Genomic DNA, 27655 nt, shown 5'->3' on the forward strand with positions numbered 1-27655 from the left:
GACTGCCTGTACTTTCACCAAATCTGACCTTTGTTTGAAAACATTGTGTTGAAGAATGGCAATTCTACAGTGGTCTCCCCCTTACTTTCCCCTTTAAAGTGTGTTGAAAGTGTCATCAGATTTCAAAACTGCCATCAGATCTCATTTGCTATTTTCCTTCTGGACCCTCTAGTACTAACCCTAAGCAAGGGTCAACACCCCAGAAATGCCACAACATCTAAGCCCTCTAAGATACTATCTGAAAGAAAGGAGCCCAAAATTTTAGCTAAGTGGGACCATCTAAGGCTTTAAGTTCCTCAGCTGTCTCTGGTTGAGGATGTTACAGGCATAATCGAAGGTTTTCCAACAGTTTCACAGTGTACACACCCAACTGCTCAGACTTTCAGCTTGAGAAGCAAGACATGCCCTGGAACAGTCACTTGTCAAACCCACATTGAATCATACCCTAAATGTGTTAATGGCATAACTCATGCTTTTGAATAGCAACCTCAGAGAAGCATTTGGCATGGTTCTTCTGTATCAGCTGGGAGAGGGGTGCTTGGAGACCCCACTATGCAATCAAAGTGCTTCTTTAACTTCATAGCTGAGTGTCCAAAAAATACTATGGCTGTCTAGATTGTCTATTGGCTATAAGATTGTGCTGTAATTCCAAGTCCAATCTTGCGTGGATAGAAGGATAAGATATGAGATGCCAATGGAGAGTAAAATGGAATAGAAATGCTTATGAAGAAGGCCATTGTCTAAGATTCAATTAAATCTCCTTCAGCTCTATTATAAAAGAAATCTTCACAAGTTTAAGAAACATGCATAAATCAGCATTTTTATATTCATTTCAGAAAGTATATTGACCTGTGGGACTTCTTTGGCATAACTTCAGCAATTTACAGAGGAGTGATTTGTCAGATCAAATAACACATTATTACTCAGAACAACCACCCAAAAAAGGTCTTCCAAAAGTCCTGGAAAACAAATTCCTTGGAAAAGAAATTCTGGCATATTTTTGCATAGTTGTACTCATTAGATCATGAACGCAAAAGCTCTCTTTGGAACCTCAAACTGGATTCATTCATGGTAGCATGTATTCCACAAGTTTCTCTTCATCCTGATAACAACTGGCTCTCCTGATTAACCATTCCACTGGCACATCTCAAATGTTCTGATGGTGAATCTCATGGCAGTGATGCATCTTGCATTCCAACAGCAAACTGGGGCTTCCAGCAAATGCTATAGTGTCTCAGTTGGCATAAAGCAAGTCAAGGATTGCTGTGTAAATCCAGTGCTAAATCCAGCTGGTGTTCCCCTGGTGGTTGAAGGCTCTCCGATCCTGTGAAGACTTCCATTCAGAGGAGGAAGGAGGTAATTTTTGATGATTCCATTTCTTCACTGGAGCCTCATCCAACACCGCCAGTTCTGTTCCAAGACCCCTCAGTCCTCCAGGAGGCCAAACTGGGACACTGGCAGGATAAAATAATTTCAGCTCCAGTTCAGTGATAGAAGACTCTACTGGGCCAAAGAATATTCTGTCAATGGAAGGACACCAACTGGATATAGGATGGTCATCTATGAATCACCAAAACAAAGGACATAGATTTTCATTAAATATGTGCAGGCTAGTTTATATGTATAGAAGCAACATAATCATAAAACAACATTATTAAAATTTAAATACAGATTTCATCTCACCATTGTGTGGAAGATTATGACCAAGTGACCTTTGATGTCTGCTGTCCAGCTGCTGTTGAAGGTCATCTTCAAGGCTCACCTCTCCCTTCTGATGGTCCTCTATCTTTAAACTGGTCTTTGACTGGGCAACTTTTCATAGATAAAGTGTCTTCAAAACAGGACCATTCTCTGTGAAAAGGGGCACATGGCCATCCTACTATAACCCACTGTAATAAGTACTACAGAATGATTATGAATTGCTATTTTTGTTTAGTACTATTTGTTGAATGGTTTCATTTAAATAAATTAATAAGAGCACTGCTGGATCAGACCAAGACTGCTTCCAAACTAGCTCTTTGCTCTGCTATAGCCATCCTTTGTCCAGAGGACGCTGTTCTCAAATTAATACCTTTCACTGTTTTCTGCATCCTCCTGCTGTGTTTCCCCCTCCCCACAGACCTGAATTGTGGTGACCTAAGTAAGAAAACACATTTTAGGTAAACATTCTACTTTGCTATTTAAAAGATCATGTTCAGGAGAGGGGACAAGGGAAGAAAGAAAAAAAAAGAAAGATGAAAGATCAAATATTTTATTTACTATCTATATCACCCAACAGCTGAAGCTGTCTGGGTGATTTACAACAGTTTCTAATAACTGTTCCTAAACAAGCCCATGATACAATAAAAGCAACCATTTTTGTATAATAAAAATTGAAATTTGAAAATAATTATCAGCTAAAAAATAGTATTTAATATAGAATAGACCTTCTAAAAACACCAGACCTAAATACCTCCACCAACCCATTAGCTAAATATCTTTAAATGCTTCAGAACAAGGGCTGTCTTAACCTAGTGTCAAAAGAATAACAAAGCCAGCACCTGGCAGGCCTTAAGGAAAATAATTCCACAGGCAGGGTGCCACCACTGAGAAGGTTCTCCCCTTTGTTGCTGTTCTCCAAGTTCCCTTGCAGATAGTACTCAGAGAAAGGCCTTAGATGTGTTTGCAGTGTCCAAGTAGATTGTATCTGAGAAATGCATTCCATCAAGTATTGCATTCGCAAGGCATATAAGGCTTTATAGGTTAAAATGAGCCTCTTCAATCAGATTTGGAAGCATATAGCCAGCCAGTGAAAGCAGGCCAGGATTGTGCTCAGATTGTGCTTCTGGTCTCACTTTTTAGTATGGTTGACACGTTTTGCACAGCTTCTGAACAGTCTTCATGGGCAATCCTGTGTAAATTGCATTGCAGTAATCTGATTTAGAGAATATTCAAGCATAGATCCAGACAGGGGCATAGCTGGGTCACCATTTCAATCAATCTTTCAATCTATATCCTGCCTTTTTCCTACAAAGGACTCAAGGCAGCTTACAACTCCTCCTCCATCTTATCCCCACAACAACAACCCTGTGTGGTAGGTTGGGCTGAGAGCCTGTGACTGGCCCAAAGTCACCCAGTTGGCTCCATGGCCAAGCGGGGACTCGAACCCAGCTCGTCTGAGTCAAAGTCCCATGCTCTTAATCACTACACCACCACCATCTGAAGCTAGTAGAAGGTACTCCATGCCACTAAGGCCACCTGAACCTAAAGTGACAAAGATGGCTCCAAGAGGACCCCAGAAGAGCAGCACTGTGAGTGGGCACAACAGGTGCCATTCCCGGTGACCAACTTTCTTTCCTGCCCAGTGCAGCCAATGGCAACAGTGCTGGATGTAGAAGAAGGGCACTGCTCAACAACATGTGGGGCTTGATTCTTGATGACCCTCCTGCAAAAGCTGTGAACACTTGTCACTCAGGTGTAGGACTGCACCTAGGTGGACTGGAGTCTGGGCAGCCAAGCCCAGGGAATCCAACAGATTCCCGTTCCTCGTACATTCCTATTCAGGAGTAGACCCACTGCCACCTCTTTCAGATAGCATGGGAATATTCCCTCACTTCCTTGGCCCAGTTGTCTGTTCACTCCCCACTGTCTTCTATAAGCCAGAAGGGCAAGGAAAGTGGTTACATACACTGGTCCAAGTGCCTTGTCATTATTCTCAAGCTGTAACCACTGAAGCTCATTCAGTAAAATTGGATCAGACTGTCCCCCAGGTACCTCTTCTGATTCAGCTCCTCTGATACTGGAGTCTAATTCCTAGCAGATTTACACTTACTTTCCACTGATGTGGTGATTCAGACTAACTCAAAGGGAAAGTTTTCACTTATCTCCCAACTGGGGTTAACAGAAAGCAATAAATCAGGCTGGACAGTAAAGAAGAAAAAGGATTGCCAGTTAATTATTAAATGATGTGTCAACTGAACGTCAAAATTTACCACTACACTATTGGACCTAGCCATAAATTTGAATTGCAACAGTGTATTTTTCTAGTTGTCTCACTGTCATTATCATCATGATCATGATCATCATCATCATCATCATTTTACTCCTACAAAGCTGTAGTATTCCTTTAGGGACTTTACTTCTGATTATTTTGTCCCTCTGTCTTCAATTTGTCTCTGTTTCCTTGAATTTTTATAATAACTAGAATCCAAACATAGCTCTGAAAAGATAAGAGGATGTGCAAAAGAGTGGAAATATCTCATTCCAATTAAGTTCAAACATACTTATTTTTGCAAGTATGGAGTATTTTCTCCCCTCCTCCCTACCAGCTCCTCCTCTGAATCAATATTCACTCTCTTAATCAGTGTTGCTACGTTGACTGAATAACATTTGTATTACTAAATTATTTTTGTCTCTCTTGAAATTGTAAACTTAGTTTGAACTGGAAAGTGATGAAACATCATAAAAATAAAAGAACATGCTGAACTTTTGAATGTAATAGTTACAATGGCAAAGAAATAACTCACTAGTAAAAAAATGAGTTATACTAAGTGCAAATACTGGACAGTTCAACCGTACTGATTCAGACCACACTGACTCTGTCTTACCCAGAAGAGAATTGTTCTGTTGCAAACAGCTGCAAGTCTCTGTTAAGCAAAAGGTCTGACACTAGCACTGCAATGCAAATAGCTTGGCTGAGGGCATCTTTAGGCCCAATACTACCTCTTAGTGACACAATTGTTTCCCAAGTTCCCAGGTTCCTTAACAATAAGACTTTTCCAGCATCCATCTCAGAGCTGGGATGAGCCATTACCAGATAGCAAACAAAAAACCCCAAGAGATTCTGAAAATTCTCCCCCCAGGCAAGACGGGGAGATGCACCCAAATACATGCCACTGGAAAAAGAAGGTGGGGGTCCTTCTCTTCCAGCACAGGTGCTAGGAGCAAATCTTCAGGGAGCTTGAGGTAGGCACACAAAGAGATTGCCCAAGGTTTCTTTGATACAGCTGCCCAGGTGCTCTTTTCCCCAGCCATAGGGGGAAAGAGCTGACACAGGCACCAAGGGAACTTTGGCTCAGACATAGGGTCTTCATTGATAGGCAGCTTAGCGGAGGGTTATGCTAGCTAGATGATAGCCCTTTTCCATTGTTCTTTGCCACTGCTGTGCTATTATGACTTGCTTTTTGCATTGTGCACTGAAGCTGATACACCTCCTTAAAGTGCTTACTGGAACAGAATCTGACCAACATTTCCTCCATTCTGAACCTATTCCTGAATCCTGTTTGCCAAACCCCAGACTGCTTGCTTAGGGGATGCATGAGGACAGGTTCACAACAGATGCAACCATTTTTTTGGATCACACCAAACTCTATCAACACCCAGACTACAATGAACATGCTGAATACAATCTGCAGTCTAGCTGTGCTCATCTGAGGACATAGGTAGGCAGCGAAGATGCCCAGCACAATGGACCCTGTTTATATTCTTGGCCAAACATCCCCAAAGGGCCAAGAGCACTTGGAAACTGTGGAGATTGGGGTTGTTTTACCCTCGGTGGTGGCAGCCAGTATCAGTGGCCAAACCATAAGCCCTTGGATAGGTTTGCCTGTGGGCCCCAGGTTGCCACAATCATACAAGAACAACAATGCATAAATAATTGTGTCACTGGAATACTCAGAGGAAATGCAGAATAAAAAAGCAAGTGATGAGGAAAGTACAGTTAATTCATATTTCTGAGCTATAGTTACTTATCAAGTACCAGTTTCCTACCATTTTTGCATGATACTCACATGTTTTCTTTATGCAAAAACATGCAAAGTCTGTGCCAGAAATCTGAAGAGAAAAGCAGCTGAGCATAGTAGAAGTTCTGGTTCAATGGATTTCCTGCTGAAGAGTCTATTTCCAGAAATGTACCAGAATGAGTTACAGTGCAATCCTATGTATTTCTACTAAGAAGAAAACCCCACTGGGTTCAATGGTATTTGCTCCCGGGGAAATGTGTCTAAAACTGCTGTTTTGAAGACAGAGCGATAAGACAGAATGCTGCACATGTGGAGGTCAGACACAGAACCAGCAGATGCAGGAAGTGGAGGGGAGGAGTGGCAAGCACACAACTGCCCGCCAACATCAACTCAACACATTTATTTAATTTATTTAACACTTTTGTATATTGTCACAATAGCCACATGGCTCTCTGGACGGTTTACCCAGAAAAAACCATCAACAAAACATTTAAGTAACATAAACAATAATAAACCACTGAAACCAGGAAAACATCCACAACCACAGCAGGAGCAGGAGCTATTTATTTAACAGCAGAATGTCTCTGCTACTTGTATGTTACTGTGAAGAAGGGTTCCATGTCACTTTGGAAATGCAGAGATGATGTGTTCCTATGGATCTTCTGTTATGTGAAAAGACCAGAGAAGCTTGCCAAGTCAGATTTAACAGCACATGCTGTTTTTTAGAAGAACTGATAGACCCTGAACTACACAGTTTCTAGTATGCAGAATGTACCATATGACTGAGAAGGTTTGAGAAGGTTTGATTGAAGTTCTAAAACCTAAGATGGCAAACTCCTTTCAACCCAAATGATTGTTTCAAATTTAGAGAAGCAACCAAGGAGGGTAGGGGTGGTACCAACACATACACACACACAAACCAGCATAGTTTACTCTGAAATTCTTACCACTGGTAATTAAGCTTTAGCAGAGACCTTTCAGTGTTATGGAATGGGGTAGATCAAAATGGCACAAAACCTTGGAAATTGGAAATCATCCAAAAAACTGTGCTTGGGAAAAATGGGACGGGCAGAATAAGGAAGGCATGGCCATTCTGAGGAACCTCAGCAGGGCCGAAATTGGCCCTTAGAACTGGAGGCCCCATCTTTGCTTAACCCCTGAAGAAATGAAAGCCTGCCTAAAATTCTGAATCTCACCAAGCCATGTTCTACTAGTTGCTTTCAAATACTACTTGGGGTACCACACGAGACCTTGACCCCTAGAAGTCACTAGGCAAGTCAAAGCCACATCCTTTGGGTGGCCATCTGATTCTTCAGAGTCCCAGCATCAAGGTATTTATGTTCCCTAAGGAAATCGAGTCTTTGGTTCAAATACCTGAACTGGTCTGATTAGATTCCAGGGTAATATGGTCTACTGTGATCTGCAGAAGTGTCTTTAAGGCATCCCCACTGCCCTACTGGCAAGAGCGTGTTTTGGATGACACAATGGAAAGGTTAGACCCAATGAACATATTTAGGGCACTATCCAATGGCTTCTGCCCTCAGTGCACGTGAGTCTCTGAACTCCAAAGATAATGTGCATCCAATGGCTAGAGTGAGGCACAGCAATGACAATCTCTACCACAGTTTGCCCCATGCATTTTATCTAGACGGTGGTTTGGATCATCCACAAGGAACACCTGGAAGGAGCCTGGAGTACAGATCTACGGAGGCATCCCCTGCCTGCCTACCTACATCCTCACCCCCATACACCTCTTTTCACTCTGTAAGGCACGTTTCTGGTCTCAGAAAAAAAGCTGGTGGTTCTTTTCACATCTGCTGCAAGGGGTGCAGGATAGGGGTTCAGCCTTTGGTCAGGAAGGCACAGTTATTTGATATAGAATATAAACACAGTTTCTATAGAATAAATTGACCCAACAAATATGACTCCCTTTCCAACAGTTATCCTAAACACCAGGTTTTTCTCTTGGTCCATTTGAACTCATTTCTCTAAAGGCACAATCCTATGGGCCAGTGATAGCAAACCTTTTAAAGACCAAGTGCCCAAACTGCAACCCAAAACCCACTTATTTATCGCAAAGTGCCAACACTGCAATAAAACCTGAAAACTGAGGTTTTAGTTTAGAAAAAAACAATTCACAGCCAGTCCAAGCAAATATATGTATATCCTTGGCAGTGCACTGACTGGTCAGCAAAACCTTGGACGAATCGTGACCAACGAGTCGTGGCTTGTAACGTCATTCCCTGCCACCACTACTCCTTTCCGACCATGAACATGGCCCCTATGTACGCTGTTATCCGATGCTCAGCTGCTGGGGCGATGCTGGGGTAACTTGGTTCACGCGCTGACAGAGAGGCCTCTGCGTGCCCACTCTGGCACACGTGCCATAGGTTCGCCACCATTGGTATAGGCTGTGCCCCCACTGGATAGTGAGCTTTGCCCCAATGGACAGTGGGATCCGCCTATTCTTATGCCCTGGCAACAAGAACCAGGCAGGCCAAGAGGAAGAGGGACATGATTTTGCTTCCACTCCTCCATTTAAAAAGCAAACAACAGCTAGCCAGGCCTGAGTTTGCCTAGTTGACTTACTATTCAGTAGGAATGAAAGAGACTGGAAAACCCTGTCTTTTCCCAACAGCAGGTTGCTTTTCTCCCTCTCTGATTTCTCTTATGTGGTGGTCTCATGCCAGATCTTTTCTCTGTGCTCATACCTTTGGCTACAGGAGTGGAAGAGGTAATCCACAGCTTCCCATGGTGTCCAGATGCTGAGTGACTTCACATGACATGTGGCATAAGCCATGCGCTGCGGGTTGCTTGCTCAAGGGCCCATAATGTGCCTGACAGATGAACAGGCATGTTGTTGTTCCTTGCCTACCCTGGTGAACATGTAGGAGTATTGAAATGTCATGAATAGGTTGAAGAATAGGTTCTGCCCACCCCCATGTCCAGTGGAAAGGACGGGTGGCAGTGGCTGACAACAAGAGAAGACTTTTCCCTGCCAGTAACACCAGCCCTGAATGGGTTGATGGGGCAGTGGGAAAAGAAGCCCCAGCTGAGCATGCACATGGCTGGCTGGATCTGCCTTCTCTTTCCCACTGCTTCCACCAGTCTAAAATGGCATGTGGGGATGCAGCCAGCAAGACCACCCAGCCTGGGCAAGCAGTAGCTTCCCTGCACTGCTACCAATCCCTGCACAGCAGGGCTCCTTGGGACCAGGCCTGCTTTGCCTGCATCCACAGCAGCTGCTCCATGCCGAACAGGAAAAGGGATTGGAATAGCAGCCAAGTGCAGGGTTCACTGGCAAACGGCGGCAGCAGCGATCCAAGCCCTTTGACAATGCTACCAAGTGCTGCTTGGGCACTTTGGAGGTAGCTGTCAGTGGTGCTTACCTAGAGCCACTCAGCAAAGCAGCAAGTGGATCTTGCCACTTTTGCCAAGTGACACTTGCACTGTTGGGCTTGACCCAGGTTGGACGAGATGACAACCCATCAGAGGCCAACAGCCCCAAGCAGAACCATGGGTTGTCAGGGGTCTTTTAATCCCATCCCACATTCACATCACATGACAATCCCTCCATGTTGTATGAACCCAGACACTGGCTAGCATCTATAGGATTGCTCTCTGCAAGCTTTTCATCACAAGGCATTCGTTATGAACTTGTCATTCCCTACTCACAGTTGTTTATGGGTTCTTCAGATGATGCTGGGACCCTCCAGATTTGCTTCTGTTTTAATACTTTTGGTGAAGTATTTTTAGAGAAGGGAAAATGCAGGATTATTTCAGAAAGTGAAAACACTTTTTCCACTTGTTTATTTATTATATTCCTCTATGCCATAAGGCCACCTAGACACTATGTGGAAGATAAGCAGGAAACAAAACACTTTTCATGAGGTGCTCAGATTTCATTTTTGTGTTTTAATAATTTTCTGTACAAGTTCTAATTGTCTCTCTGTTAATTGTCTTTGTCAACTGACACTCCTCACCTGATTCTGTTTTTAATAGCAAGGCAAAGTAGAAATCCAACAGGTAAAGCTTTTCCATTTCTTCATCTCCAGGCTGAGAAGAATGTGCCTGATGAGTTTCTGCCTTTCAGATACCTTTTAGAAGATTGCTGTGCTACCAATGCAGCAATGTGGTAGGAAGAATGTGATGGGAATAATTTGCCTCTAGATTGGGGCCATGTGGCATATTTAATCTTGTAAACTGCCTAGGGAGCTTCAGCTGTTAGTAGTATAAAATGCAATCTCGAAATCATCTGACCTACAGTTAAACAGTGAGACCCATGAGAGAACTGTATAGCTACTTACACTGCAATCCTATACTTGTCTACTCAAAAGTAAACCCCACTGAAACCAATGAGACATTTCCTCTGATGCTTATCAATAGACTGTGAGTGATCCTATGGCCCCCAGAAAGCATCTGTTGGGGGGCGGGGGTGCAGATACTTCAGATTCTCAGCTTTGAAGTCAGGGATAGTGCTTCAGCCTCAGAACTCTGCCCCCACACACACCTAGCATGGAGAGAAAAATGCTAGCTACTCTCCAGGACTGGGAAAGTGGCCTTGGATGAGAGGAAGTGACTGCAGAGGCCGGGATGTGAAGTATCCAGAAGACACTCTGACTCCCTCCTCTCCCCATTAATAAATGGGCAAAAACAGCTCTCTAGAAAACGCAGAGGGGCAGGCAGGGAAGTGAAGATCCCCTCTTCTGCACCTCCCATTCTGCATTTGATGAGCATGAACCTCCAAGTTCAGGACCTTCTACTCATCTCCTTAGGACTGTACCCTCAGCAACTGTAGGTATGCAGAGCAGTCGCTGTAGGTACGCACAGCGTGCAAAGTAGCACAGGAAAAAGGGGCTCAAGTAAACATTTGATTTCCTATGTCAGCATTTTGTATTCACTACCTCTGATTACCAGGTAGAGAAAGGGGGAAATCCAGTGAATTTGCAACGATTCGATGTCCTGTGCATGTCACATAATTACAGAAGGCATTGCCTGGGACATTCCCCAAACAATCCTTACCAATTATATGGACTGGAAAGCAAAACAGAGGCTTTGAGGCCCTGTAGTACTAAGGTGAATTGAATGAATGCACTCCAAGATCCCTTGAAAATTAACTCCAGAGTGACTTGTATCTTCCCGTGGGTTTTCCATTTTTTGCAAGTTAACTAACTGCTATGCTCCCCTTTTCTTTTGCAAATTAATTTTAATCTAAAATTATTTTAGGCCACATTTAAGGAGTTTGGTCCCTTTTAAATTGTTAAACAATTAATTTCATCCAGCAGGGGTTATGACATAAATGACCTAAGCAGCATTAAGCTTAAAAGAGAAAGTGAAAAAAGAGGAAGAGAAACTTAAGAATTCACAATTAGGACAGTGAAATGTAAACTCCCTCTTATGAATGAGAGTAGATTACATCCAAAGTCTGTGATTAACAGTCTGCTTCCTATTTTACATACATCTCAGTGGTTTTGGCATTAAAGGAGTAAGGAAGACTGCAGTTAGGGGAAACCAGTGAAACCACTGTTAATTGACTGAGCTCATATTCAGGATATTTCAGAATTTCACAATCTGAACGGTCATATTCCATTCAAAATTCTCCCCTGTGCCAACAGAAAGTATGGCACAATATTTAGTATTACTTCAAAGTAAGTATCTGTATCCTGTCTTTATTAAGAAACCTGTCTATTTGCTTTTTGGAAACTGTACTTTCAGTTCTGACTCTATGAAGGCAAAAAAAAAAATACAGTAAGAAGAATATGTGAGTTTATCACACTAAATACCTGTAAAAATATTTAAACAACACATTGCCTTAAATAATCAAAATGTTGTGTAATATAATAGTCACATGGGTTATCTATTCTTCATTTATTGAAGGCACAATCTCAGCCTCTCAACATCATCAAGAGGCCATAAGGTATGAGTACTTCAGAGTAGAAACATAGAAACAGAGCCAGTTAGAAGGGGTCTCCCTGGACATCTAGTCTGACCCCTGGCTCCAGTCAGCTCCGCTCGTGACATCCCTATCATGTGCATGTCCAGCCTATCCTTGAACACCCTCACTGATGGGGCTTTATCCACCTCCTGTGGAAACCCATTCCAGGTCCACCAGCACTTGGTGCCAGGATGTCAGGAGGACTGCTGGGACTAGATTTTGGGACCCATGACTCTCTGTTGACTGCAGCCCCATGTGATAAGCCAGCAGGGCTGCAACATCTCCTGAAACAGTACAGAACAAGGATGATGAACCTCCCAAACAAAGGTCCAAGTTCAATTTTGGAGAAGCGCTTGTGGCTACATTCCAATAGTGGGTGAGAATGAAGGCAAGGATGGTGGGTCCCAAAGCACACGAAAAGGCTGCATATAGCTCCTATTGCCTGTACCTTAGGAGGGCAATTCCAACCTTTTGGAATGAATGGGATCACAGGAGAAATGCAACAAAACCTTGGGAAATGAGTGTGGTCAGGGTGAGAGGCCCTGGCCATCTGGGGAACCCAAGAAGACTGGAATGGGATTCTGGGGGGGAAATTTGGCACCCACTCCTGAGGTTTCATATCCATGGTAATAGGACTACAGGTTCTGCAGTGCCCAGCAAGGCTGGCTACTGTCTTTCCTTAAAGAAAGGTTATAAAGACTTCCTATTGAGGCCAGGACTTTGGGCAGCAAAGTTCTGGTGCTTGGGCTTGTTCAGACTCCAGATTTGTTTTCTGTTGCTGACATCCTCACTTGACCACCACTGACTACTAGCTCCCAACACCTGGTTTCCACGAACCCTACACCTTAGCTCTGATGAAAAGGCATTGTATATTTAACATGCCTAATCAAAAGCTAATAGTCATCCCTATCACTGCTCTAACCAAATAACTTTTTTGCAGAAATTCTGGCTTTGATTGTTATACTGATAATTTAGAACAGGGATGGGCAAAAGATAGAGCTACACATTTTAAACCTCCCCAGATTTTTGCCACAGCAGACAATGGACAGGAATGCTGAGAGTTGAAGTGCAAAGTAGACCCATTAGAGGATGAAAGAAGAGCACTGTATCCATGTATCATCTCTTCTTCCCATCTCTTCCCATACATACTTGCCTATATGGTTAGAGACTTAGAGAATTTTTGAGATGAGTAGGGTATTGGTAGAAAGACTGGAAATATGAACATATATATGGATGGAATATCCAAGCATACCTCCAGCACTAACAAATGCTTCTTTGAACCTCTGGAATGTGTCATAAATATGAATGGTGTGGTGGTAGTGCCCTTTATACAAAATGCTCACACCATGAAGATTGTTTTCAGTGGTCCAACCCCTAGCAAGACCATATATAAAAAAATCTTCTAACTCTTTGCTCTGAGTTTAGAACAAAATATTAACCTTTTGAAAAGTGTTGTGCAGTCAAAAGTTCAGAAAATAACTAAAACAGTTACTTAGGCATATCAATGAGTTTTAAAGTAATTTATTCTCTTGCACTATATGAAACTGCAACAAACAAAAGGTAAAGGTTGGAAAGTCAGAAATTAGTTAATGAGGACTGGACACAAGTCATAAACAAAACAGAGGTATGTGACAGTTAGTAAGACTAGACAAGAGGCTGAGAAATAGGTTCAGACAGATTCAATTTGTTGTGTTCTGCAAGAGATCACATCTAAGTAATGTCACTTGTGTCACAATGTTACTTCTAATACCTATCTCAAATTCTGAAAAGGATGTCTAGTGAAATGAGGACTGTAATATTAATTATCAAGCACCACCTCCAGGGCATGATATATTTCTGCTTTGCTCTGAGAATGTGAAATGTCACATAGATGGTAATGATTGTGCTTTTCATAATGAAGGGCCATCTGAGACAAAAATGGCATGGAGAGATGGGAAAAGATGTTTGTCACCTGCCAAGATAGATTTCATACTGCTGAGCATATTGAGCAGAGAGCACAGTTTCCGTCCTTGAACATTCGCTGTCAGGTTTATTTCTCTTCCTAGCAGTACCTTTCCCTCGACTGAAAACACTACTGGACAATCCTATGCCCATTTACTTGGGAATAAATTCCATAGAACTCAATGTCACTTAGTAGACATAGATAAGTTGTGCTGCAAAACAAAAAACAAAACAAAGCACACAAACAAGAAAACTGCTTGAGAAATCCAGTGATCTTATTCTTGCAATGATAGACACTGAACAGTGTGCAGTACCTAAAACAGCTGAGGGCACAATACTATACATTGTTCGAAAAAAGTCCCCCAACTTCCAGCATTCACTGAACAAAAAGTAATAGTTTGGGGGAATTGTAGGACTGTTTCTGTCTAAATAAGCACAGAAAAGTGTCCTTTGTTTGTGTATATGTATATACATACAGAGTTTTTCTTGAAATGTTTAATATTTTTGTGCTTTATTCTTCTAATTTTATATAATCTGCCCAGAGAACCATTGTTATTAGGTGGATTAAAATATAATAAATAGAATCAGTGTAGAATTTTTCATGCATCTGTGAAGTCATCATTTATTCATTCTGAATCATAGTACAGATTATAGAAGGGTTCTCATAGATTCAAGAGGAATAAATAAAGCATGAATATTTTGGGATTCAGCTCCTTGTTTGATTTACTTGAAACAATTTGCAAGGTTTGGAGGCTGAGAAGCCAGAAGAAGAAGGAAGGAAGTGGACGAAGGCATCAAGAAGCAAAGGCTGTAAGGTCCTGGAGTAAAAGACATGGGACACACAAGAAGTTGGAAAATGCACATACTAGAAACATTATTTCTCCAGGATGACTGAAAATGCTCATCAATCCCTTCTTAATTAACATGTTTTCTTGAGTGTTTCTGTGTTTGATTTTAAAATATTCCACTATAAATATTATTTTCTATTTCCATGCAAAGTGGCTAACAATAAAATAAAATATTAAAAGGAAAAATAATCAAAACATGAATAAAATCTGCATAAAAGAGATAAAGGGCAGCACAAAAGATAATGAAAATGAGATTATCTTCCACCCCAGCCTAGTAATGAGGAAAAAATGCATCTTCATCAGCTTTCCTCTAAAGCACCATTATACAACTTGTTATACACAATGTAGCATCATCGGAACAGCCCCTGCTGGATTAGCCCAAAGTCTTACCGGACTGAACATCCTGTTTCCCTCAGTGGCCAACCATCAGATGCTCATGGGAAGCCCACAAGCAGACGTGAATGCACATACACCCTCCTGCGTCCAATACTGTGGCCTTATTCTCCATGAATTTGTCTAATCACTTTTTAAATCCTTCGAAAGTGGAGGCCATCCCCATACCCTGAATCGAAATACATATGAAAATCTGATTTTAGTGTGCTGATACCTGTGTTCTAAGATATCAAATTATATTTTAGTAAATGTATCAGTTTTAATGTTGACTATAAGCTGCCTTTTTAGGGCCAAAAGGCAAGATTTTATAGATAGATAAAACAAGTAGGCTATGAGTTCTCAGATCAAATACACCTGTAGAATCCCTGGGTATGTACAATTTAACAAATGTTCTGGGAAAATATCTGTCACTTTAACAGCTGTTACAGTTCTTGATACTCCCCCCCACTCCCCACAACCGCTTGTCATTGCTCTATGGCATTATTAAAAGTTAACTGAGTGTGTGTACACTGATTTCACATTTTGGAAACATATGCCTGGTTAAGCAAAGGTGGCACATAAGGAATAGAAGACTAATGACCTAAAAGTGCCATAAAAATCTTTTGCAAGACTGACTTTAGCTAAGTATGAGTTTAGCACAAGAATGCATTATGCATGACCTTTCATTTGCTCCATGGTCTGCAGGTACTAAGCAAAGGGCAAAAGGAAGAGCAGGGTAGAGTTTAAAAGGAAATTAGAAGGTCTCATTCATGAATTTCCCATCTGGCAACAACATTTCTTAAACACTTTTCAGAGACTTTCTTCCCTTCCCTTCCCTTCCCTTCCCTTCCCTTCCCTTGACATTACGCAACAGATCGTTTTGACAATCATGTCAAATAAACTGCTCATACAATCACAGAAAAAGCCAAGCTGCCTGTAGTAATTTTTTAGCAAGAAGAGATCTGTTACATAACAGAGAGGGTTCAACACTCCTTGTACCTGTTATCTAGTCTTTTCCTAGAGTTAATGTACCTTCATCAGCTTGAAATGTGTTGCCTCTAAATGACCAGAACATGAGCAGAATAGATTTGCGTGGGCTGTCTTGATTATGATGTGCAGATACCATCCTGCATGCCCATACAGAGAAGTCCATGCTAGGCTTATTAGTGCGTGCAAGTACCATAAGGGAGTACTACTGGGCTCCCTGGGAAGATGCTCTGAGCAAACATAGGAAACAACAGCAGGGCCAGTGGAGATAGAGGCCTCACATCAGCAGAGCATATCTGCTCCCACAGATCCTCCTGGTGTGACCATGTAAATGTCACCAGTGGCGTTCCACGAGCAGTGCAAGTCAAAATAGGGAGTAGTCTGAAAGCATGTGGGATGAGGCCATGGATCCATAGGATCCCCAACCCCCATGTTTTACTGTGTCTCTCCAATAGTCCTCAAAGCTACACCTGGAGCTAACATTAATTCCCTCTTCCCTTCCCATTGTGGTCACTTTGGTGGGGGGAGGCCAAATGGAAGAACAGCAACGGAAAAGAAAAAGCTAGGCGGAGATTGAAGGAGCTCACCATTTCCACCAGCACCACTGGATTGCTCTGTAAGCAGTTCAGATGATTGTGAAAAGCACAAAGCACTGATTTGCAAATTGGTCTTTAGCTGGGGCTGCAGGTGTAGCCACAGAACATTCATGGTCAGAATGCCTCAGCAGTTGCAACTAAGAAACTCAGTAAACTGGAGCTTCATTGGCCTTATCAGAAATCCTTTATTCTAGCTTTTTCCACTGTGGTGTTGTCCAGATATGTTGGACTACAACTCCCATCATTCCCCATGCTTAGGGATAAATGCTTTATTCCAACAGGGAACATCTATGATAGCTAAGCCAGACCTAATTATGGACAGGGCTATTTTGAAGGGTTCTGTGACTGCATGTTTAATAGTTCCTCCCATAATTGTAGCAGCTGTAAATGAAGAAGGTGGGGGGATGAAAAATCTTCTCCCAAAACACTGCTTTCCCAAGCCAGAAAGCAGCCTTGTGGAGCAGTTACTTATCAAAATAAAAAACAGGCGAGATCTTATGCTCAGATAGGTCATGATTTAGAGTGCTGCTTCATATTTTGAACCCAATTCTTTCTTTCAGACTGCAGATTGTCCAGAATATGTTTATCAGTCATATACTTCTCATAGTGCCAAGTATCTATGGAATTTGCTTCCACAAGATGTAGTGATGGCATCACATAGAGCAGTTTCCAAAGGGGATTCTCCTGGAGAAGAAGGCTATCAATGGCCACAAGTCCTGATGACTGTATGCTGCCCCCAGAAGCAGAGGCAATATGAGTATGGGCACCACTTGCAGGGAAACATAGGCAGGAGGGTCCTGCTGTATAGTATCCTGCTTGAGGAACCCCTGTTGGCCAGAATGCTTACACTAGACTGCTGTTGTTCAGTTGCAAGGTCATGCCCAGCTCTTTACAACCCTATGGACCATAGCACGTCAGGCTCACCTGACCTCCACTTTATTTTATTTTATTTTAAGTTGTTCTATGCCGTCCCACTACTAAAAGTCTCTGGACAGCTTACATAGAGCAAAAAACTAAAGAACAAAGAAACCATAACAACAACCACCTTTACCTTTGTTCTAATCCAGAAAGGCTTTTCTTGGGTTCTCCTTAATCTAATTGCCAGAGAGTTTAAGGGGGAGTCTTGCATCAGTTCCAACACTCATCTTCTACTAGTGCTTACTTTCTAATAACCTTGACCTAACTTAAATTATTATTATTATTATTATTACATTTCTATGCCGCCCCTTGATGGAGGAGGGCAAGAAGAATTTGTACAAGTAGCACAGTGCATATACAACCTCTCATCTTAAAGAATGGACCTTTGGTTCCAATGCTCACAAGCATAGCATGCCACAGCAGCACCTGTACTAACAGGCCATCATAGCACTGATAACTCAGTTCAAAAGAGATGCCAGCACATGCAACACAAGATGGGTAAGTTTTCCTTGTCTGCCCACATCATGCTTGAATTAAACCTAAAGAAAAAGATTCTCAGGTAAAACTGTAACTGAATTCTCAGCTATTACAACCTGTTCTATGATTTTGTGACACTATTTCTAACACAACTTCCCTATCTTTGTGATACATGAATAACTTGATGAAGAACAGCCTGTGACAAATTATAATGCAAACAGACAAACCATGAAGACTGTCATTCCCACAGTCCCATAGCATTCCAGAACAATGCTGTACATGACAGAGATAACAGTACTTTTTCACTAATATATTTTAATGTTATATGTCAGCTATGAGGATCAGAGAATAAGAAAGTGCAGCTGGCATTGTGTGGATGGAAAACTGCACAAGGCATCAAGGTTGTCAAATTCTGTTTGTGCAGAGCACTTTCCTACACAGTAGGTTGCTAAGCACTCTCCACTATGGACTATCTATATATGTGTCCTTCTGGGGGAATGAAAAGAATAATACATTTGGAGTACACTGGATCCTTTCCTTTTGTTTCAGATTTATACTGATTAAATACTATACCAGGTCTTCATCTTTTGAAAAATGACTAAATAATTGTCCCACTTTTCTTTGCTTGAAAGTGTTACAGAATGGAAAGAGGAAAGAAACTCATTAAATGCAGTTGCTTACAGTGGTGTGGTGGTATATTTTGAAGTGCTAGCACTCATCAAGATGGTCCTTATAGACGTGCCCCAAGCACAGTCCAAAATCTTAGATGGCTGAAATTTCAGATTTATATCACCAACTTCAACACCTCCAGGAACTGATCGTTTGTAAAATTAATGGATCAAGAAAACCAAAGCACCTCCAAATACTTTGCACCACAACAGTGAACAATATGCATCAATGCTGGGAAAACACATTTCCCCCACAACTACTGTGAGGTCAGAGGGAACTGGGAATCCTGAGAAGGCAGGGGAGGGAATGTCAGCATCCCTACCGCTCATCAAAAAAGTGCTGGCACCACATCCCTGTAAGCTCTCACTCCAGTACACCTGTGGTTTATCTTTAGTACCAAACATGAACAACCAGCATCACATTTCGAATCCATAACAACAATCTGTGCCAAGCCAGAAAGAAGGAAAATAAGGACTGACAACTAGATGTCTCGGCGATTTGCGGGAACTCAGAAACAGTTTCTGACTCATACTTGTTTTCAAAACAACAACAACAACAACAAAATACCCCCATGATTCAGAAACAAGAAAGATTGCAGAAGAGGTGAAACCAAGAGTGGATATCTGTATGAAAGGTTAATGAATTCACTTCTCATCTGGTCAGCAAATTAATGTGCTGAGATGTACTGAGCAGGGCTGAAACTTGCCAAGAACCCATACCCCAGAGGGTGACCCAGTGACAAGAGCCCTTTGTGCTATGTTGAACAGGTGAATACTACAAAGTCCCAGAATTCCTTCCTTCTTTCTGAGTCCCACATAGGATCATCAAGAAAATTCTGTGGCCAAGAGCTAAGCAGAAGATTTACAGGTATTTAACTGTGGAAGGGAAAAACACAGACCACCAAGGGACAAAGGGAAACTTTATCCACCTCAGAGTAAGACTTCTGAAATAGAACTCTGTGTCTGTCTGGTCTGTGTCCTGTCTTTCTACCAAAAATGGTACTCAAGGTGACTTACACAATTAAAGTGTATTAAAACGATACATTAAAATATCATAAAACGTAAGAATTGAGAAGCTGATTGTATTTGATTATATTTGCCACTACATTAGTTAGTATTCAATTGGCTACAAGTCACCTGTTGCAAAGAAAACTGGAAGTAAACATCCTTGGCAAGTCTTGTTAAAGAGGATATACAGATGCAGTCTTAGTCAGTCTTCTAAAGAACAACCATTTCACAGAATAGGAAGAGCAATTCAATCTCTTATACAATTACGAAGGAAACTGGAGTGGTTCTGGTTACAAAATACTAAACAAAGAGACAGCTGGTTTCCTTGCCAAATCTGGTTTCAGCTACTGCAAAACCTGAAACAAGTGCCCACATCATCCACTCATATACAAAAAAAACTCTTTGCAAATTTGGATGGTTCCCACACAGTATTTTCCCCATCTTGTTCTCGTTTTACAAAAACATTTGAAAATGCAATTTTCCTTCCAAATAATCATCCATGCTTTGCTTATTTGTCTTAGTTTTTGAGGATGAATTCTCCCCCACCCCTAGTTCTATGATAAATTCATGATTGCATCTTTTGGGGAAAAACATTATGCAATGGCATTCACTGAATATGGAACCAGATGGGATAGAGAAGATGGATCAAAACACATTTCAGCTCAGCAGTCAGGTTAGCTGCTGGTCCCGGGTCCCCCACCCCCCATTTTATACAAATCAGACAGGGTTCTAAGAAAAAGTCCCTCAAGTGGGCACTATTGGTTCCAGGAGTTCAGAGCGAAAGCTCTGGCTAGGCTGCAGAAGGCCAGCATTTCTAGATACTCTTCTTTCATATGTATACTTCAAGAACCACCTTTCTCTGTTTGATCCTACCCTAAAATGTCATTCATCTTGCAAGAACCTGGCTTTGGGTCTCCCGGCACTAAATTACAGGGATGGGTACCAGAGGTGGGGCCTTTTCTGCTTTTACCTCAGCAAACTTTTAAGTTGTTTTAGACTGCAATCATATACACATGTCGCTAGAGTGGGACTATTTTCTAGCAAAAGAGTAAGGTGAAAACTGTTAAATATTTGGATGCCAAGGGAAAAAGCAACTTCAGGATGAAAATTATGACATCTTGAGAGTAGATTTCTATTTCTCCAGACCAAGGTGGGCAGACTTCAAGTTTGGGTAGCCAGTTCATTTTTTAATAGAGCAATGAGGTCCACCAATTACAGTGAAGAGAAAAACTGTGCCCAGGATGATGCTGAAGCCAGATACAAAATGGTGGGACACCACAAGATCAGGGATTCTTATAACACAAAATTTAAAACTGGGCAGCAGAATTGTGCATACACCTAGTGAAAGACAGCCATTCAAAGCTCTTGCATTACAGGTGATGGACACTGAGGCTGATAAGAACATGAGAAAACCCCTGCTGAATCAGATCAAAGGTCTCTCTAGTCCAGCTAGACATGTATAGCCTTCATGTTAAATATCAACTAATAACCTTATCTTTGCCCTTTTAAAGCCATCCAAATTGGTGACCATCACTATATCATCTTGTAGTAAATTTCACAATTTAACTATACATTGTGTGAAGTACTCCTTTTATCTATCCTGAATCATCAGCTTCATTGGATGACACCAGGTTCTAGCATTATGAGAGGGAGAAAATCTCACTATTCACTTTCTCCACACCCTACCTAGTTTTACATACCTGCATTGTGCCCCCTATTCACCTGCTCTCTAAACCACCCTATGCCGCCACCACCACCCAGAACCCCTATCTGACATATGGGGGGTTCCTCCAACCCCTTGATTATTTTGGCTTCTCTCTTCTCCATCTTTTCCAGCAATAAAGTATCCTTCCTGAGGTGCTGTTACCAACACAGGATTTGCCTTATGCATAATAGCTGCATACAGGGTCAAAGTTTTCCTCAAGCCATCTACTATTGCAAGAAACCTTTCTTCAACACATACCAGTTTGGATTTTTTATGCTGCTGTGCATCACTTTACAATTGCTTCCATTAAATTGCACTTGCAATTTTAATTCCCATTCCCATTCACTGAAGATACATTTTCTGAGTTTGTCAGTATCCCTTTCTGATTTAGTCACTATTGTGTTTTCAGAAAACTTGGCCACCTCACTGCTCAACTCTGTCACCAGATCGCTTACGAGAAGTAGTGACAATACATATCCTTGTGGAACTCCACTGTTTATATCCCTCCATTGTTAGAACTGACCATTTATTCCCACTCCCTGCTTAGAGTTTAACCAATTACTGGTCTATAAGAGAATCTCTCCTTTATTCTACATTGGTGAGGGACTATGTCAAAAGCCTTTTCCACTGTTCAATCTTTTCTGCCCAAAAAGCCATACTGGATGGATGGTGGGGTGTCAGGGAATTCACATATGTATGCATGCATGCACGCACAAATGCATACACAGTCACATATAGGCATATATGGACACAGACACTCACTGATGCTCTCACATAGTCATCTATATGCTCTCACACATTTATATACTGTATCTGATGTCTTTTCTCCACACTTGTTGCCACTGCCAACAAACTCTACTTTTGCAAACGTTAAGCTGATTTTTCTTCAAAATAAAAAACTTGCCCTTCTGTGTGCTTCTCTTTAATAATACTTTCCACCAGTTTAAACAAAACAAATGTTAAGCTAACTGGATTACAATTTCCTGAATTTCCTTTCGATCATTTTAATGGTGTTACATTGGCCACTCTTCAGTCTCTGGTACACAGGCAATCTTAGGAGAATGCTACATGTTTTTCTTAGAACAATATTAATCTCCCATTCTGTAAATATCTTCCTTAGATACAAGTGAATCAATATTTAAGATAAATAGAAAAAGATATCCCACCCTTGTAAAGGAACAACTTGTTAAATCCTATTGGATGTTTTCAACATCTTTATTGACATCTCTGAATATAACTCATATCTAATTTTAACAGGCACTCTAGGATGAAAGGAAGCCAATGGCATAGAGAAATCCACAAGTTTTTCAAAATTAGAAGTCCAACCACCCTTGTTTTTTGTTCTTCTGTCCTAGTTAGCAAAATTATCACTTAAAAGAAAATAGGCTTATTTGCTCTAACAAACTGATGGAAGCCCCATTTTACCATGAAACACTGCAGTGCCAAGATAATGGGCAATAATGCCAGTTTTTTCCTGTGTAAGCCACAGATAGTCTCTTTTAGGCCGCACTCAAATTTCTGCACCATACGAATTTATGCTAGATCTTCTGCTCAGACATTTTAAGTGCTAGATACATTGACTGGCCTTCCTTACTGTGGAAGAAGCAGCATTCTAGACCAGTAAAACTCAGAGTTAACCACTCAGCCACAAACCCAGGAAGAGAAACCATGGTTTGCTGCTGGCTTCTGAAGTATGGGCTGTTTGTAGTTAATAACCTGTTTTGTCATTGGATCAGGTGAGTCAAAAATTCATCTGCTCAGGTAAGAGAAATATGATTGTCAGATGGAGCACTCATGGGTATCCAATCTCATTCTTTCCATCCCTGTATCCATCTTCAGTGTCTTCTTCTGAGCCCATTCTACTCTGTCTACATAATTCTTGAAGTCATAAAATTGATACAATACTTCAGTTGAGGGCCCTCTCAGTGACTGCCCCCCACCTATGGACTTCACAGAGAAGCCTGCCTGGCACTGTCTCTGCTTTCATTTCAATGCCAGGCAAAAACATTTATCCTCTGCACCCATTTTAACAATTAAAGATGATTTTATTAAGGGTTTTAACAGATTATTAATGGTTATCCTCTCACCCGGACATTGTTTATTATGAACATTCTTAAATTATTATTATTGTTATTTATATTTTAATCAATAGATTTTAGTAATATTGTTGATTTTAGTATTTTGTAATTTTAAAATTGTATTTTGGTCTCTTGATTATTGTACACCGCCTAGAGAGCCCCTTGACTACTTGGCAACATAATAAATAGATAAATAATGTGACAAGTGCCACAGAAACTGGGACTGTTACCTCTCCTAGTTTTCAAACTATCATTTTTTTAATGCAGCCTAAAATTGCATTCGCCTTTTCTGATGGTGCATCATTCATCCTCAGCTTACGATCGACTGAAAATTTGAAATCTTTTTCACAAGTACTATTACTTAACCAGGTATCCCTCATCCTGTAACTGTGCATTCAATTCTCCCTCTCCATTGAAGATCTACGGATTTGTCTCTGTTAAATTTACCGTATTTTTCGCTCTATAAGACACACTTTTTCCCCCTCAAAAGTAAGGGGAAATGTCTGTGCATCTTATAGAGCGAATGTGTGTGCGCCCAATGCCCAGGACGCTGCCGGCCTGCCTGTACCACGTGGCATCACCTGGCCGGCGCTTGGCACGCGCTGCTCCACCCCCCCCCCGGCGCAGGTGAGAGCTGTGCCGCTCAGGGGGAGCAGTGCGGAGGAGGAGGAGCCGCAGGCTTTAACCCGCTGGCCGCATGGAGAGACGGACTGCTCAGCCCCACCGCCCGGGAAGACCTGCCACGGAGGAGGACATTTACAAGTCTGATCAGGACTAGCTCCACTCATTTGTATAAATCATTGATAAAAATATTGAAGCGTATCAGGCCAATGACAAGATTCTTGCAGCACTCAGCATGAAATTCAGATATTACAAAACACTGAGTTACTCTACTTCCAAACGAAACTAAACTTTCTAAAAATTCTTACCACTAAGGAAATCCTGAGTAAGTAACCATAGGCTGTTCTCTTTCATCATTGCACTTTCGTATCTTTTATATCATTTGGTAAAATATCACTCATTAAACTCATTCATCCGCTGGGGAACTTTAAAAAAAAAAAAACACTGAGCTTCATCACAATAAATCAGCATATGTTTAGGCAGACCACTATCGCTAGCTTTCATTTTACTTCCTACAGGGAAATATCAGAAGACAGAATTGGCATGGGGAGGCCTGACTCAACACTCTAGAAAATCCTGACAAGTAGTAGCCAAATAAAGCTCAAGCTTGGAGACACTGTATTCTACAACAGCACCCCTTGGGGAGGAATTGTATTCTAATACACTTTAAAATTACAAGACTGGAGTTTATACAGAATAATCATAAAAGCACTGAGGAGTTTTTAATGTTTTATTGTTGCATTAATTGATTTTAAAAATAATTATAAACCGTTATTAAATTTCCCATGAATGATGGTATCGAAAATAAATAATAAATCAATAAATGGCAGCAAATTTAAAGTAGCACAATATTTTTGAATGAATGCTTAGAAGCCATGCAGGTGTGATGTCTACAACAGATACCCCAGAATAAAAAGCAGGAGGCAAACGAAAAGGCAACGACAATGGTGCACCATTACAGAGAAGGAAAGCACTTCCACTGCTCAAAGGGATTTCAGGTTATGGTGCTTTGCCCCTAAATAAGTTTTCATACACACTCCTAATGTCTACTACTGCATCCCTGCATCATGCTTTCCTCCCTCTATTCATTCGCTCCATATTGTCAACCCTAAAGCCAACAAATAATACCTGCAGGATGCATGCAGACTGACAGCCCAATGCAGATGACCAAGCTCTCTCGGTGACCTCTCCCAGATGGATTCTTTCACAGTGGTTGCAGGGGGACAGAAGAGAGGCAGGGAAAAAGATCAGTTCCTAGAGACTTCCTGCCAAAGTCATAGAAACATCTACAGTGTTGGTGAGTGGTACACCAAAGAGCCTAGTGTTCCTGGGTCACTCTTCAGGGGCCCCAGGACTCCAGTCCACAGAAATAAAGGGGGTATCAAAGCAGTGGCAGGGGCCCTGTTGTCCTCCCCATACTGATCATTGGCCATAATGGCTGAAGCTGCTGGGAGTCGGAACCCTACAATCCCTGCAGAGCCACAGATCTCCCCCTCTTCCCACTTAAACTTTATTAAGAAATTCACAAGACATTTCATATCTCTGATGGCATTTCACTTTCTTACCTATCTATTTCATATCAATGGAAGGCTTAATACGGCTTAGTTACTTCATTTCTACACAACCAGTAGCCAAAGCTCTCTGGGCAGTTCACAGCTATTCAAAAAACACACTGCACAACCACAATACAAATAGCATTAAAACATCCATGACAATAGAAAAACAAAATACTTTTACAATTTTATAAATCTGTTAAAAATAGCCGACATAAAAGTCCCATCATGCGATTAAATATCCTTAAATGCCATTAGGGAAGCAATCCAATGCACTTACAGGCAGCGCTTGCACATAAGCACAGCAGTGAGACATGGAAACGTCAGCTGGACAGCCAGTTATGGTCCTCCAGACAACGTCAAGAGGCCATAAGATACACCCATAAGATTAACTACAGACTGAGGAAGACAGTGCCGGCTACTCACCAGATAGCCATGTTCCGGAATAAAAGAAGTGAGTCATGTGTCTTCAATTTTCTTTAGCCTGACTCAAACTTTAAATAAATATGAAGTGTGAGTGAGAAGAGGTAACGCATTCCCAGGACGAGTAATGTGAGCAGGGTTCTCAAGAAGCTTCATGGCTCAAGGCCAACTCAGTGGGATTTGCAGCTGAGCCGGACTTGGCAGATTTTCCCAGCATTTTCTGTCAAAAGTTATACAAGACAATAAAAAGTATCAATCATTAGCATGCCATAATGAATAATAAAAAATGTCCTGCTCATATGCAGATTGCTTCCCATGATACAATTCTGTTGGAGACACAGGAAGACTGGTGACTCCCATGTCAGTGGGACTTCTCATCCATTCCAGCATTTCTTTGCAGCACAGTATGAGCTATCCATAGTAATGAACCTCTTTGGAGTAAGAACTTTGGCAACATGGAGTGCATGTGCTGGAGAGTGAGTGTGGTGGTCAGTGTTGAACCCAGGCCTGGAAAATCTGGGTTCCAGTCCTTACTGATCCATGAAGCTCCCCTTGGTGACTTTGGGTCACTCAGCCTAACCTAGCTCACAGGGTAGTTGTGAGGATAAAATGGAGTAAACTGCCTTGGGTTCCTTGTAAGAAAAAAGAAGATGGGATATACATGCAATAATACTGAAATTAATATTGGTATTAATATTAAGAATTATCAGTAAAAAACCACAAGTCACAGATTGCATCACGTGGGAAATTCCAGTTGGCAAGTTTTTTACAATAAATAGGGTTCGAAATGCCCTACAACTCATTCGGCCCTTCAGCCCCACAAGCTACCCATCTTCTCGAGGAGAGAATAAGTCTCAAGCGAGAGCATGGCTGTTCTCTTGAAATGTGAGTTTACGGCCTCTCCGGGCGCAGCGGAGCGTCTCGAAGTCGGCCGAGCAGCCAAGGGCAGCTCGAGAGGGCAGAACTTTCTCCGACTCAACTTGCCTGTTTCCTCTTTTCTCAGGCTGTTTCTGGGCTGCCGCAGCTCTCCCGCTGTTCCTCGGCTCGCGCGCTTTTCCCGTCGGGGATTCCTCCGGGGAAGAAGCAGCAAGCGAGGATTCCTCTCCCAGGACGCTGCCGTCCGGACGCCTGCAGCTGCACACCTTCGCGCAGCTGGCTCAGTCGCTCCAAAGAGCTGCAGCCGATTGGAACGACGAGGTAAGCGGCGGCGGCGATGCGCAAGCGCGCGACGGCGGGAAGGCGGGGCGGAGGGTGCTGGCGCGTGCCGCGCGCTTTCCTTCTCGCGGTGAGATTCCGGCTCTTTTTCCTGGAGAAGCTTTCCTGGGACGGTTCCCCTCTCCCCGTGGAAAGTCCCAGGACTGTTTCCAGGGCCTTGGATCTTGCAACATGGTTTATTATTTATTTAAAACATTTGTATGCCGCTCAATTGTGCCACAGCATCTCCAGGCATGACATTTAAAAAGACAATAAAAACCGATTACATCATATTAAAAATGGATTATCCATAAAATACAGGCAGAAATGCAAAATAATGCCAGTTCAAATGGCATTAATATTAAATATATTTTAATATTATATAAATATAATAATAAAATGGTTTTTTTTTTAAGAGGAAGGTCTTCACCTGGCACCGAAAAGAATGTAGAGAAGGTGCCAGGTCACTCTCCTTGGGGAGAGCATTCCAGATATGATGAGGGTTCCTGACTGCATACTGAAAGATTCCCTGTTTGAGGAAGACAGGTGGAATACCTAATTCTGTTGCAAGAAGCACAGGATTTTCAGTGCATAAGAATACCCATGATGGG

The 27655-nt window shown here is 41.8% G+C and overlaps 1 long non-coding RNA gene across 2 annotated transcripts; it reads right to left on the reverse strand.

The window, feature by feature from the left end:
- Nucleotides 1-799: 799 nt before the first annotated feature.
- On the reverse strand, nucleotides 800-26971 carry LOC123033865. 2 transcript variants are annotated; one of them, XR_006416660.1, is made up of 4 exons: nucleotides 25854-26971; nucleotides 25003-25075; nucleotides 1684-1851; nucleotides 800-1560 (listed from the first exon to the last, which is right to left on the reverse strand). It is a non-coding gene; the product is annotated as an uncharacterized LOC123033865 (long non-coding RNA). The 2 variants fall into 2 exon arrangements; XR_006416659.1 differs by having other exon boundaries at nucleotides 25003-26971.
- Nucleotides 26972-27655: the final 684 nt, after the last annotated feature.

The sequence above is a fragment of the Varanus komodoensis genome, unplaced genomic scaffold (genome assembly GCF_004798865.1).
Source record: "Varanus komodoensis strain SLA01 unplaced genomic scaffold, ASM479886v1 scaffold68, whole genome shotgun sequence".
Classification (NCBI taxonomy): domain Eukaryota; kingdom Metazoa; phylum Chordata; class Lepidosauria; order Squamata; family Varanidae; genus Varanus; species Varanus komodoensis.